Source organism: Podarcis muralis, chromosome 3 (assembly GCF_964188315.1).
Source record: "Podarcis muralis chromosome 3, rPodMur119.hap1.1, whole genome shotgun sequence".
In the NCBI taxonomy this organism is placed as follows: domain Eukaryota; kingdom Metazoa; phylum Chordata; class Lepidosauria; order Squamata; family Lacertidae; genus Podarcis; species Podarcis muralis.
Window position 1 is genome coordinate 2,094,569 of NC_135657.1, and position 15,187 is coordinate 2,109,755.

The window sequence follows — 15,187 nt, forward strand, 5'->3', positions numbered from 1 at the left end:
GAAGGTGACGTCGGGACGGTGTGTGACTAACGCACGCACCTCCCCCATGCGACGTCACAGCCAGTACAGCGCCCGCCACAGTGGGGAGTGTCGGGGCGCACAATGCGCCTCCTCCCCTCGCTAGAATCTGCCCCGGAGCCGCGGCAAAGGTGTAAAAGAGCCACATGCGGCTCCGGAGCCGCGGGTTGCAGACCCCTGGCCTAGGAGAAACAGGAAGTTCCGACTGGCTGGTCCAGACACCCCCTTTTATGTCCACTCTAGGGATGCTGTACTTGACTGCTCTTGTGTTTCACATCCCACAGGTTCACACTCATGCTTCTGTCCTGGGCGCCTGCAATTTGCAAAGAGTGATGGCTGCACCAGCAGCATCAGAATCAGAGATGCACTTTGCTCAGGGGTCAGATTCCTCACAGCTGTGACCCAGATCCTTCCTGGGGGGCAGCAGCCTCTCCCCTCCCCCCCACATTCTCAAACTGCCCAGGGAAATGTGGGCACATTTCCCCCCTGAAACCTTTTCCTTGAGCCCAATTAGCAGTTGGTCTATGTGGCAGCCTCTTCTATTTTAACGCTCTGTTCAACTCGCCATGCTTCGGGTCACTAACTGTTTTCAGCAAACTTCAGAGCTGGCTTCCAGGCCTGGATGTCTCTCTCAGTTCAAGGAGATTTGTGTTTCTGGGGCTCGGGGAGAAGCTGCTGCCAGTTGTGCCACGTCACAGTGCCATCTGCGTCAGAGAGGCTCTCGCTGAATCAGGAGAAACAGAGATCTTGGGAGGTCAGCAGAGGGCTGGCTTGGGAGCCGATGACAAGCACAGCACTTTAGAAGAGCTCTCACCATCAGAAAACCGCTCCTGATGTTTAGTCGGACTCTCTTGTCACATGAATCCATTGGTTCAGGTACTACTCTCTGGAACAGGAGAAAACAAGCTTGCTCCATCTTCCACGGGACAGCCCTTGTGATATTTGAAAATGGGTCTCATCTCCTTATTGGGATGCGGGTGGTGCTGTGGGTTAAACCACAGAGCCTAGGACTTGCCAATCAGAAGGTGGGCAGTTCGAATCCCTGCGACGGGGTGAGCTCCCGTTGCTCGGTCCCAGCTCCTGCCAACCTAGCAGTTCGAAAGCACATCAAAGTGCAAGTAGATCAATAGGTACCACTCCGGCGGGAAGGTAAACGGCGTTTCCGTGTGCTGCTCTGGTTCGCCAAAGCGGCTTAGTCATGCTGGCCACATGACACGGAAGCTGTACACTGGCTCCCTCGGCCAGGAAAGCGAGATGAGCGCCACAACCCCAGAGTTGTCCGTGACTGGACCTAGTGGTCAGGGGTCGCTTTACGTTTACCTTTACAGTACCTGTATCATACAGCAATGGACCTGGCCATCAGGAGGAAGGTTTTCCCCACATCTCCTGGTTGCTCAAGAGCAGGGGTCAGCAACCTTTTCCAGCCCTGGGCTGGTCCACCGTCCCTCAGACCATGTGGTGGGCCAGACTAATAATAATAATAATGATGATGATGATGATAATTTATTTATATCCCACCCTCCTCAGCTGAAGCTGGGCTCAGAGCGGCTGACAACAGTACAAATAACACAGTTTACATAAAATCACAATCAATTAATTCAAATACATTCTAAAATCAATTCATTCTAAAATTAATTCAGAGTCAAATTAATGGCAACCATCGGGCTAGAGTTCTGTGATGGTTACCAAAGGAGGGGGTCAGACTGTGCCTTGGCCAAAGGCCAGGCGCAACAGCTCCATCTTGCAGGCCCTGCAAAAAGATGTCAAGTCCCACAGGGCCCTGATCTCTTGGGACAGAGCGTTCCACTAGATTGGGGTCACGGCCGAAAAAGCCCTGGCTCTGGTTGAGGCCAGCCTAAGCTCCCTGTGGCCCGGGATCTCCAATATGTTTTTGTTTGAAGACCATAAGGTCCTCCATGGGACATACCAGGAGAGGTGGTCCCGTAGGTACGAGGGTCCTAGGCCGTATAGGGCTTTAAAGGTTAGAACCAGCCAGCTGGTATAGCACCGGGTGAATGTGATCTCGCAGTGAAGACCCCGTAAGGAGTCTCACCACGGCATTCTGCACCCGCTGGAGTTTCTGGGTCAGTCTCAAGGGCAGCTCCACATAGAGTGAGTTACAATAATCAAGTCTGGAAGTGACCGTCGCGTACATCACAGTGGCAAGGTCAGGGCGAGAGAGGTAAGGAGCCAACTGCTTATGTTTTGAAGAAAATTGAACAAATTCCTTTTTTTTTTTAATAGATTTTTATTGATTTTCCACACACATAATAAAAACAAACAATAAACAAAACAAAACATACAAACATATAAACATGTATAATTTCATAATCTTATTTTCATACACCTTGGTTCCCGGACTTCCCCATACCTCCCCTTTTCTGCATCCTTGTTTTTACCTTTCTTCAGCAACCCTCCAACTGATTAATTAATTCACTTTCATTAAGTTCTTATTTCCTTAACTTATTGTTTGCAGCTGCAATCTCTATTTCTTAACACCTTAACATCTCAGCACTCCTCAATTTTACAACAATTTTTAAGATAAATTTTAAATTTCTTCCAGTCTTCTTCCACTGTCTCTTTCCCCTGGTCACGGATTCTGCCGGTCATCTCTGCCATTCTTCCCATGTAGTCAATCACCTTCGCCTGCCATTCTTCCAGAGTGGGTAGTTGAACAAATTCCTATGCCCCACTAATCACCCAGAGATGCATTTTAAATAAAAGGACACATTCTACGCATGTAAAAACACGCTGATTCCCGGACCAATTGCCGGCTGGATTGAGAAGGCGATTGGGCCGCATCTGGCCCCCAGGCCTTAGGTTGCCTACCCATGCTCTAGAGCAGCGGTGGGTCCCCAGATGTTGTTGGACTACAACTCCCATCATCCCTGAGCTCTGGCCTTGATAGCTAGGAGTGATGGGAGTTGTAGTCCAACAACATCTGGGGACCCACAGGTTGAGAACAGCTGCTCTAGAGAATCACATTGCTAGGAGGAAGGCAGCAAGAATCAGCAGCAGATGTGCCAACCTCTGCTTCTTCAGGAGCTGCTTTTGCTGGACAGTTCCCTGTTGACTTTGAGGGGGGAACTTTTTTTGGCAAATAGAGCAGTGCTAAGCCCCGTGGGTCTAGACCAGTGGAAGGACATGTGGATCCAGAACTGGCCTCCACAGTCACTTACGGACTCACTGTTAAGACCGTGTTCATGGAAGACTATCCTCCTCAGCTATGAGTGATCGCCAAAGAAGACCCATGTCATGCCCTGCAAAGAACTTGGCTGTTGACAGAGGCGCTCAGCTCCCCCAGACAGTTGAAGCAGTTGGGGATGTTTAGCCTGGAGAAGAGAAGACTGGGAGGAGATAATAATAAATAAGAATAAGAATAAATTTTATTTATATCCCGCCCTCCCCAGCCGAAGCCAGCTCAGAGTGGCTAACAGTAATAAAAGTAACACATTCTAAAAGTAACGCATTCTAAAATCAATATTCTAAAATCAATTCAAAATCAAATGACAACCACTGGGCCAGAGTTATATGAGGATCACCAAAGGAGGGGGTGAGGCTGTGCCTTGGCCAAAGGCCTGGTGGAACAGCTCTGTCTTGCAGGCCCTGCGGAAACATGTCAAGTCCCGCAGGGCACTAGTCTCTTGTGACAGAGCGTTCCACCAAGTTGGGGCCACAGTTGAAAGAGCCCTGGCTCTGGTTGAGGCCAGCCTAAGCTCCCTGTGGCCCGGGACCTCCAATATGTTTTTGTTTGAAGACCGTAAGGTCTTCCGTGGGACATACCAGGAGAGGCAGTCCCATAGGTACGAGGTTCCATTGCCTTATAGAGCTTTAAATGTTAAAACCAGCACCTTGAACCTGATCCTGTACTCCACAGGGAGCCAGTGCAGCTGGTATAGCACCGGGTGAATGTGACCCCTTGGCAAGGACCCCGTAAGGAGTCTGGCTGTGGCATTCTGCACCCACTGGAGTTTCTGGGTCAGTCTCAAGAGCAGCCCTACGTAGAGCGAGTTTCAATAATCAAGTCTGGAGGTGACCGTCGCGTGGATCACAGTGGCTAGATATGGTAGCCACCTTCGAATATCTCAAGGGCTATCCCATGGAAGAGGAAGCAACCTTGTCTTCTCCTGCTCTGGTGGGTAGGACCTGAACCAATGGCTTCAAGTTACCAGGAAGAAGATTCAGACTAAACATCAGGAAGAACTTTCTGACAGTGGAGTGGACAACCTCAGAAGGTATTGGATTCTTCTTCCTTGGAGGTTTTTAAGCAGAGGTTGGGTGGCCATCTGTCTTGGATGCTTCAGTTGAGATTGCAGGGGGTTGGACTAGATGACTGACGCCTTCCCACCCTCCAGTTCTGTGCCTCCGTGGTCCTCCTGGATTTCAGACTGGGCGTGTGGCGCCTTCACCCTGCAGGCTTCGCTTGCAAAGCAATCAAAACTAAGCAGTTTAAATGGCGCTCTGTTTGGGGTAATAGCATTAGAGTGTCTGGAGAGGAATTAGGGAAATAGCAAGTAGCTTTATTAAGAAGCTTAATTCAATTACCGAGGCAGCCAAGTTGCAAGCGCAGCCTCCGGTGGTGGCACCTCTGCCGCATCCTGAGCGAGGGTGGCAAGATCCTGGCGGGGGGCTCTCTCACCTGACAGGAGCAACATCTGTCGCATGCATGCAAAATGAGGGGGAGGAATCCATGGGTTTTGGGGAGCAGCACATAGAGGTGTAAATGCAGAGGTGGCACAAGATATTTCTGCGCCAGAGGTGGAGAATCCCAAGGCTGCCCTGCCTACAGGGGTTAAACAACAGAGAATCATGAATTAATGCTTCATTGTTAATGGTACAGTGGTACCTCAGGATGCGAACGGGATCCATTCCAGAGCCCCGTCCGCATCCTGAAGCGAACGCAACCCGTGACTGCACACCTGCACATGTCCAGGTCGCGATTTGCCGCTTCCGCACATGCGCGTGACGTCGTTTTGGCCGTCTGCGCATGCGTGATCAGCGAAACCTGGAAATAACGTGTTCTGTTACTTCCAGGTCGCCGCGGAGGTATGACTGTACCTCTAAATTTTCAGCCTGAGGCGGGGGTCATCTCACTTTGCATAATAGGAGTACTGGTCCTCATAATTTTAATAATAATAATAATAATAATAATAATAATAATAATAATAATAATTACCCCACCCTTCTGGCTGGGTTTCTGCAGCCACTCTGGGCAGCTACCAAAAAAATATTAAAAACATGGTAAAATATCAAACATGAAGGGTTGCCTTCAGATGTCTTCTAAAAGTCAGAGAGTTGTTTATTTCCTTGACATCTCTCTCTCTCTCCTTCTCTCTCATCTATCTACCATCTCTATCATCTATCTCTATCATATCTATCTATCTATCATCTATCTATCTATCTATCTATCTATCTATCTATCTATCTATCCCCCCCTCCATGTTATCCTCACAACAGCAACCTTGCAAGGTATCTTAGGCTGAGAGAGGCAATGACTGGCCTCAGGGTCACCTGGTGAGCGGCACAAATGAGCAGAGATTTGAACTTTGGTCTCTTCTGGGTCCCAGTATGCTGACGCTCTAAGCAGCATGCTGCACTGGGACTCAGTTGATGGATGGATTGCATTTCCACCCCACCTTTCCTCCAGTGAGGTGGTGTACATAGTTCTCCTCCTGCCCATTTTATTCTCACAACAAACCTGTGAGGTAGGGTAGGCTGAGAGTGAGTGACTGGTCCCATGGTCACCCAGTGGGCTTCATGGCCAAGTGGGGATTTGAACTAATGGTTGTTCAGGTTGTAGCCAGACACCAAAACCACTGCACCATACTAGCCCTCCAGGGACTTGGATTGGTTTAAACCTGTGGCCCAGCAGGTGTGGCTCTCACAATCTGTGACTATTGATCATACTAGCTGGGGCTGGTGAGAGTTGGAGCCCAACAACATCTGGAACCCAATAACATCTGGAAGGCCACAGGATTCCTGTCCATCACTTGCCTTTACTGCCCCAAGCAGTAAATTTGGCTTCCAAGGTGCAATTTCCCCATCTAAGGTCCGTATAGTTAAAGCCATGGTTTTCCCAGTAGTGATGTATGGATGTGAGAGCTGGACCATAAAGAAGGCTGATTGCCGAAGAATGGATGCTTTTGAATTCTGGTGCTGGAGGAGACTCTTGAGAAGCCCATGGACTGCAAGAAGATCAAACCTATCCATTCTGAAGGAAATCAGCCCTGAGTGCTCACTGGAAGGACAGATCCTGAGGCTCCAAGACTTTGGCCACCTCATGAGAAGAGAAGACTCCCTGGAAAAGACCCTGATGTTGGGAAAGATGGAGGGCACAAGGAGAAGGGGACGCCAGAGGGCGAGATGGTGGGACAGTGTTTTATTGAAGCTACCAGCATGAGTTTGACCAAACCGCGGGAGGCAGTGGAAGACAGGAGTGCCTGGCGTGCTCTGGTCCAGGGGGTCACCAAGAGGCGGACACGACTAAACGACTAAACAACAACAACAACAACAAGCTCACTGTAATCCATCTCTTCTTTCTTTCTTTCTTTCTTTCTTTCTTTCTTTCTTTCTTTCTTTCTTTCTTTCCTTCCTTCCTTCCTTCCTTCCTTCCTTCCTTCCTTCCTTCCTTCCTTCCTTCCTTCCTTCCTTTCTTTCTTTCTTTCTTTCTTTCTTTCTCTTTCTTTCTTTCTTTCTTTCTTTCTTTCTTTCTTTCTTTCTCTCTCTCTCTCTCTCTCTCTTCCATTTGTCTCCTCTTTCTTCCATCATGGAACCCAAGGCCGTGTCCACATGGCTCCCAGAAAACCATTCATTCAAGCGGTGACCAGAGCCAGACCTCCTCATCTTCAGGAAGGGGGCAGCGGTTACGGTTCTATTCCTTCACTGCAGGGGGGTTGGACTGGATGACCCTCAGGGTCCCTTGCCATACTACAACTCTGTGCTTCTAAGACCACACCCTGAGCAAATCGGGGCCTTTCAAGACGCGGCAATCTGCTGCCAAGGTCATCTAGTTCTTCATTCGCTTAACAAACCGTCCTGCGGGCGAGCAGAAGTCCGAACGGGGAGTCCCCGCCTTGAGTCTTCCAGCTGGCATGGCTGCCACGGCCACGTGGTCCTCTCTGAGGACGACGACAAAGGCTCACACTTCCAGGAGAGTTTATTTTTAGACTCTCTAATGTGGTGAAACTTTGAATTATCTATGAAGACCATATGTCTACTCAGCTGGAAAGCGACAGGGCAGGCTTCAAAAGACCACTCGGACCAGGCCTGGTTTTTAAAAAGGGACTGAAGATCTTTTCCCCACCCTCCAAACACAGAGAGGCAGGAGGAGAATTTGGTGGGCTTGTGATGTTTTTTTTAAAAAAGGAGGAGCCCATTTTGCAAGGCAAAGCCATTGGGCAAGGCATGTGTGACAGTTTGCAAGTGCCACGGGGAATTAGTCTGCTTCACTCTCAGTTTTCTTCCTCCATGGAGATTTTGGGGGAACAAGGCGCCAACCTGGGTTGGTGTAGAAATATGCCAGCTTTTCAGTTTCGCAAATCTCCAGATTGGGTGATAAACTCTCCGCAGCTAAGGCTGTGGATGCAAAGGAAAAATTGGAAGTAGGGCAGATTTTGGTAATAGGGCACTCTGAGCGAGACAAAAATCTCCCCGCAATGTCTTATTTCAACAATACAGTGGTGCCTCAGGTTAAGTACTTAATTCGTTCCGGAGGTATGTTCTTAACCTGAAACTGTTCTCAACCTGAAGCACCACTTTAGCTAATGGGACCTCCTGCTGCTACTGAGCCACCGCTGCACAATTTCTGTTCTCATCCTGAAGCAAAGTTCTTAACCTGAGGTACTATTTCTGGGTTAGCGGAGTCTATAACCTGAAGCATATGTAACCTGAAGTGTATGTAACCCGAGGTACCACTGTAATGCCTTTTGGTACAGTTGCTTTTAAAATAATAATAATAATAATAATAATAATAATAATAATAATAATAATAATAATAATAATAATAATAATTTTATTTATACCCCGCCCTCCCCAGCCCAAACACCACAATCTCTGTTGATCTCCATTCATTCCAAGGACTTGACATCTTTCCACAGGGCCTGCAAGACGGAGCTATTCCGCCTGGCCTTTGGTTTGGACTCAGTCTGACCCTTATGTTTCCCTCCCCTTATGGTTTTGATCTATGGGCTACTTTTAAAATGAGGCTGCATTTTAAATTGCATTTTAGCCTGTATTTTAAATTGCCCCCCCCCCATTATCTTTTTACTGTAATTTTACTGGTGTTAGCTGCCCTGAGCCCGGCTCTAGCCGGGGAGGGCGGGGTATAAATAAAATTTATTATTATTATTATTATTATTATTATTATTATTATTATTAAGGAAACAGAACCCTGGGTAGGCACAGGGATCCCTGGATTCCCTCACCGCTTGGAAATTGGGGAGGTGTGTAACATTACATTTGTTTGTGTATGTTTTACTGATGGAAAAACGTGGAACTGTGGTCCTGGATTTTCTCTGCACAGCAAGCTTTCTTGTGTCAATCCAAATTCTCTCTCCGCCTCCCCCACTCCCCCCCCCCCGAACTGACTTCCATCCACAGCTTCTGCTACCAAACAACGGATGAAACTTCACTTAAAAGCAAGGACGTGCACCCAGCATGGGGCACTGCCGTTAGTTTCTTCGTTAAGCCCTTTTCGAGCCGGTTTTTCATGCCTTTGGATCAAACGCACGCTTGCGAAATTGGCTGACGCCAGGCTTCCAAGGGTAGCGGATATTCCGCAAGGCATTGAATTTAAAGTGTGGCGAGGCTCACCTAGTGGCACATTTTCTCTCTCTCTCTCTCTCACACCCACACCCACACATATATATATATTATTGATTTTAACATATAAATTATAAAATGTACCTCAAAACTTATCACTTATACAATCTTTTTAGACTTCCATCAGCACCTCTGATGATCCACCGTTTTAACCACTTCTTATGCATTTCTTAACTTTATATTGCCTTTACATCTCTTAACAAATCATCCTTCCCCTTCTCCATTTTTGCATAGTTCCAATAATACTCATTACAAAACTTCTTGCAAGCCTACAAACGTCGTCAGATCTTCACAAATACTTTTAAAATAGTCTGTAAATTTACTCCAGTCTTCCATGAATTTCTGCTTCCTGCTAGTTTATCTAGCTCTGCACAGTCCATTAACTTCATCCTCCATTCTTCAATCGCCGGTACCGTATTTTTTGCCCCATAGGACGCCCCGTGCTTCGGGCGGGTGTCCGCAAGCCTTGCGCACCCGGCGGGAGGTCCCGCTGGGCGCGCGAGGCTTGGGGTGGCAGCCTGCAGCCCGAAGCACGGGGAGCCCTCCGGAGGGCTCCCCGTGCTTCGGGCAGGTGTGCGCAAGGCTTGGGGTGGCAGCCGCGGCTGGGGGGGAAAAATTTTTTTTTTATTCATTCCCCCCCCCCAAAAAAAAACGAGGTGCGTCCTATGGGCCGGTGCGCCCTGTGGGACAAAAAATACAGTAATTCTTCTTGCTTCCATTTTTGGGCCAATAATATTCTTGCTGCTGTTATTGCATATAAGAAGAGCTTACATTCCTTTCTATTTATATGCCCAGTAAAAATGCTTCTGGTTTCTTTATAAATGTATAATTCAACATTTTTTTCATCTCATTATATATCATTTCCCAGAAGCTTTTCACCTTTTTACATTCCCACCACATGTGACAAAATGTTCCCTCTTTTTCTTTACAGTTCCAGCATTTATTACTAACTTTATACACCTAGTGGCACATTTTCAGCGCCAAGCTAAGATTTTGAAGACACTGGAAGGACAAGGAGCAAAGGACCGCAGTTCCTTCTGTGTCTTGATTTTGGGATCCCCGTGGGCACGACGGGCACCAACCCAGATGGCTTTGAAAGAGGCTTAGAGAAATGCAAAGAGGAGGGGGCCATGATGGCTAAGAAATGCCCTCCACAGTTTCATAGAATTGTAGAGTTGGGAGGGCCATCTAGTCCAACCCAATGCAATGCAGGAATCTTTTGTCCAATGCTGGTCTTGAACTTGCAACCTTGAGATTAAGAGTCATATGGATTGGCATAACCTATTGGTGTTTCGCAACTTTCTGACTAGTTGCAGGACCTTAGCCAGACCTAGCAGAGTAAACACAGAATTCATGAAAGCAATTGGCAACTTGGCTGCAGTCAGGATGGACGAAGCAGGAACCAGGAACTTGTAGTTTGTTTAGTCGTTTAGTCGTGTCTGACTCTTCGTGGCCCCCTGGACCAGAGCATGCCAGGCACTCCTGTCTTCCGCTGCCTCCCGCAGTTTGGTCAGACTCATGTTTGTAGCTTTGAGAACACTGTCCAACCATCTCGTCCTCTGTCGTCCCCTTCTCCTTGTGCCCTCCATCTTTCCCAACATCAGAGTCTTCTCTTCTCATGAGGTGGCCAAAGTCTTGGAGCCTCAGCTTCAGGATCTGTCCTTCCAGTGAGCACTCAGGGCTGATTTCCTTAAGAATGGAGAGGTTGGATCTTCTTGCAGTCCATGGGACTCTCAAGAGTCTCCTCCAGCACCATAATTCAAAAGCATCAGTTCTTTGGCGATCAGCCTTCTTTATGGTCCAACTCTCACTTCCATACGTCACTACTGGGAAAACCATAGCTTTAACTATACAGACCTTTGTTGGCAAGGTGATGTCTCTGCTTTTTATACAGTGGACTATTTACAGGAACAGAACAGAACACGGATCTTTAACTAGCTCTCTCATACACGACTCACAACTCCTACACCTGAACTGAAACTCGTACTACTGAAACTAACACCTTCCAGTTAGCAGGCCATTAATCATTATTCCCGTGAGAGAGCTTGACCAATCAGGGAGCTGTCTCCATGCCTCTGTATCACCAGGCAGACTTACTCCTTCACACTGCTTTGGCTGCCTGCCAAACCCTAATTGACTCTGTGTGGGTAGCTGCACGTATTCAGATTCCCAACACCCCTTTACGGCTCACACACAGTGCAATTAACTTCTGAGCACATACAAAGTATTTTACCCAACTGTGTTCTGCAAACCCAAGCATTCACACATTTGCTTGTTTTTTTTTACAAATGACAACGGTTTTGTAAATATGTCGGCAACATTTTGAGCACTCTGAACATATTCACATGCAATGACATTTCTCTGTACATTACATAACACATTTGAGTTGAGCTATCCCATAATATAGTTTGAGGCAGCAACTCTTCTGGATACCAGTTGCTGAAAAGCAAGGAGGGGAGAGAGTTGCTCTCGAGTTCGAATCCTGCTTGCTGGCTCCACACAGACATGGCCCCTAATCTAATCATGCGTCTATATAAGCTGCTTTCATTCATATAATCGTGGGGTTTGTTTTTTTATGAACACAGCCTCCTAATGTATGCATTTTTGTAGACGTTGGTTGAACTGCATTGCAAAATTCAGATGAATGGGAAACCCAATGGATGGCTGTGTTTTGGTTCGGAAAGCGTAAATTTCACATTTGAATGCAGACTGAATCAAACATAATAATAATAATAATAATAATAATAATAATAATAATAATAATAATTTTTATTTATACCCTGCCCTCCCCAGCCAGAGCCGGGCTCAGGGCGGCTAACACCAATAAAATCACAGTAAAAACATAATAGGGGGGAAAGAGAGGGGGGCAGAAAAGGAAGGGGAAAAAAACAATTTAAAATACAGGTTAAAATGGAATTTACTGTATTTTTCGCTCTATAGGACGCACTTTTCCCCCTTCAAAAACGAAGGGGAAATGTGTGTGCGTCCTATGGAGCGAAGACACCATAGCCCCGCGACCCTCTCCCGGCTGGAGAGGTGACGCGCGGCTATGGCAGGAGCCTCTATAGCCACGCGTCACCTCTCCAGTCGGGAGAGAGAGAGCGCGGGGCAAAAGAAGCCCCCCGTGACCCTCTCCCGGCTGGAGAGGTGACGCGTGACTATGGCAGGAGCCTCTCCGCTGCGCCTTTCCGCTGCTCCCTGACCTGCTCTTTGGGGCTGGTGGTGGGCTGCCCCAAAGAGCAGGTCGAAAGGAACCTGAAGCCTGGAGAGCAAGAGGGGTCAGTGCGCACCGACCCCTCTCACTCTCCAGGCTTCCAAGGTAGCCGCCTGAACGCACCTTAAACGGCACCTTGTTTTAGAGCGGGAAAACAAGAGGGGGAAAGTTCTCCCCCTCTCTGCGCAGCGCCTCCTGCCGCTTCGGCACACCCTTTTCCTATTGCCCCTCAAGGTTATAGTAGTAGTATTTTCTGGTAGAGTACTGGGTGAATGTGATCCCGCGGTGAAGACCCCGTGAGAAGCCTCGCTGCAGCATTCTGCACCCGCTGGAGTTTCTGGGTCAGCTTCAAGGGCAGCCCCACATAGAGCGAGTTACAATAATCTAGTCTGCTAGATAATAATAATAACCAAGTAGATAATAATAATAATAATAATAATAATAATAGCTTTTTTCTAGGAAAATAGGTGCCAGTACTCACCATGAAGTTGTTACAGTACGTGCCACACTTATTAACAACAAAACAAAAGACATGCCAGGATCGCGTACCTTTGAGTACCCCCTGAAAACCCCCCACTGATAATAATAACATTAATAATCCTACCTTTACCCTTCATCAAATATGCAAAGTGGCTCACATCTAAAACAGAAACAGCTAAAAACATAGCTGTTAATCATTTTTTAAAAATTAAACACACACACATCTTATGAAAGCATGCGGATCATCACAATGAAGACAGAGGAGAGATCCTACAAGCCTCCAGCTCTCTGAAGGCAACAGGGTGTCCTTACGCCCATTTTATGGGACAAGTCAATTGGCACCTATGACAGAAGCAGGCCAGGATCCATGGCGCGCATTCTGTCACCAATGGTTACTGGGTCCCTCATTCCAATCGTCTCCCCGGGGTTGACATTCTGGGCAGGAGAATGGGTCAGTGTTTAAGTCACTCCATGAAGAAAAAGGACCTGGAAGAATATCAGGTGAGCAGAGGGACAAACAATCCCCAAACCCTCCTGTTGGTGGCTTAGGGGCCTCATATTTATGGGACCGCCTCTCCTGGTCTGCCCCGCAGAGGACCTTAAGGTCCATGAATAATCATAGTTTAGAGGTCCTGGGCCCTAAGGAAGTCAGACTATCCTCCACCAGGGCCAGGGCCTTCTCAGTGATGGCTCCAACTTGGTGGAATGCTCTGTCCCATGAGACCAGGGCCCTGCAGGATTTAACCTTCTTCAGCAGGGCCTGTAAGAGAGAACTATTCCCCCTGGACTTTAATTTGAATTCAGCCTGATCTTTTATTTCCCTTCCCCTCCCCTTTTTATCAAGATCACCCGCTCTGAGACCCCACAGCTCATTCTCTCCTGGCCTCCTCACTGGCCCAAGTAGGATCAATTCAGCCAGCTAGCCCTGGGGATTATCTAATTGATTTTTGAATTTGGAATTTTATTGTTATTCATGTTTTTATACTGTATTTTATAATTAAGTGTTTTAAATTTGTTGTTAGCTGCCCTTTGCCCAGTTTTTGAACTGGGAGGGGCGGGGTATAAAAAAAAAAAATATTATTTATTATTGTCACTTGTCCCAGACAGATATTCGGTGTCGTCCGTGAAGCAAAATAACACCCCTGTGGTCTGTGTTGTTATATTTGGTCCACTACCATATTTATATACATGGCTCCCTTCCTCTCCAGTTTATCCTCACAACGACCCTGTGAGGACAAGAGAGGCAGCGACTGGCCCCATGAGCTTCCTGGTTGAAAGGGGACTTGCACCCTGGTCTCCCAGGTCTCTAACCGCTATGCCGCACTGCTTATGCCGGCCACGATCCTGGCCAAAAGCAAAGGATCGCACCCTATGTCTGGCTGATGGGAAACCCCACTGACCTGGGGTGAAGATGGCTGAAACAGGCAGGATAGGTCCTGTCTGTGAATGTGGGTCGCATCCAGGCCTTTGAGCAACCTTCCCCAAGCTGGTGCCCTCCAGGCATTTTGGACCACCACTCCCATCAGTGGTGTGGCATAGTGGTTAGAGACTGTGATCGGATGGGAGTGAGTGGTGGTCATAGCTGTCAACTTACAGATTTGAAAATAAGGGACCAGAGGCCTCGAAAATAAGGGATCAGCAGCCAAAATAATGGATTTTCCGGGCACAGGTATGTTCAGCTTCTGAGCCCCTCCGAGCCAAAGGCAGAAAGCCCAGCCAGCAGCCAAACGAAGCCTCAAGGGGTGGTTCCCACAGCGCAGCAACCCGGCAAAGGGGATGCAGCAAGGGAAACCACCATCACCTCTCCGCTGGGAAGTGCTGAGCAAAGGCGAGTCCCCAGGCAACGCGGCCGATTTGATTGGCACAAGGCATGCAAGCTCCACCCCCCAGTCGTTCTCAGACTCCTTATTGGGTGAGCAACGCAGCCAAGCAACACAGTTGGAGCCTCCCTCCCCCCTGGCCGGCAGGGAGGGAGGGAGAGGAGCTGCTTCCTTTGAAACCCGGGAAATTTAAGGGACATCATCAATAAGGGACAGCAGTGGGACACGGCGCTGAAGGAGCATCTCCACACCCATCATTCAGCCCGGACACTGAGGTCCAGCACCGAGGGCCTTCTGGCGGTTCCCTCATTGTGAGAAGTGAGGCTACAGGGAACCAGACAGAGGGCCTTCTTGGTAGTGGCATTGCCCTGTGGAACATCCTCCCAGCAGATGTCAAGGAAATAAACAACTACCTGACATTCAGAAGACATCTGAAAGCAGCCCTGTTCAGGGAAGTTTTTAATATTTAACACTGTATTGTTTTTAACACTTGATTGGGAGCCGCCCAGAGTGGTTGGGGGAACTCAGCAAGATGGGCGGGGTATAAATAATAAATTATTATTATTATTATTATTATTATTATTATTATTATTGAGTTTCCTGCCACATATGGGACGGTTGACAGCTATGGTGGTGGTCCATAAATGTCTGATTTATGGGGACAGCTGACTGCCGTCCCCATGGCAACAGCAACATGGATGTTTTCTTGCTTTCCTTGACACCTCGTGCGCTACCTTGTGCGCGCTACCTTGCGCCACCTGACTTTTCGCTCACTCTTCAATAGAGACCCTTCAAGTCCCCCCAAGCAATATCTACAGATCTTGCTTGTTGGTGC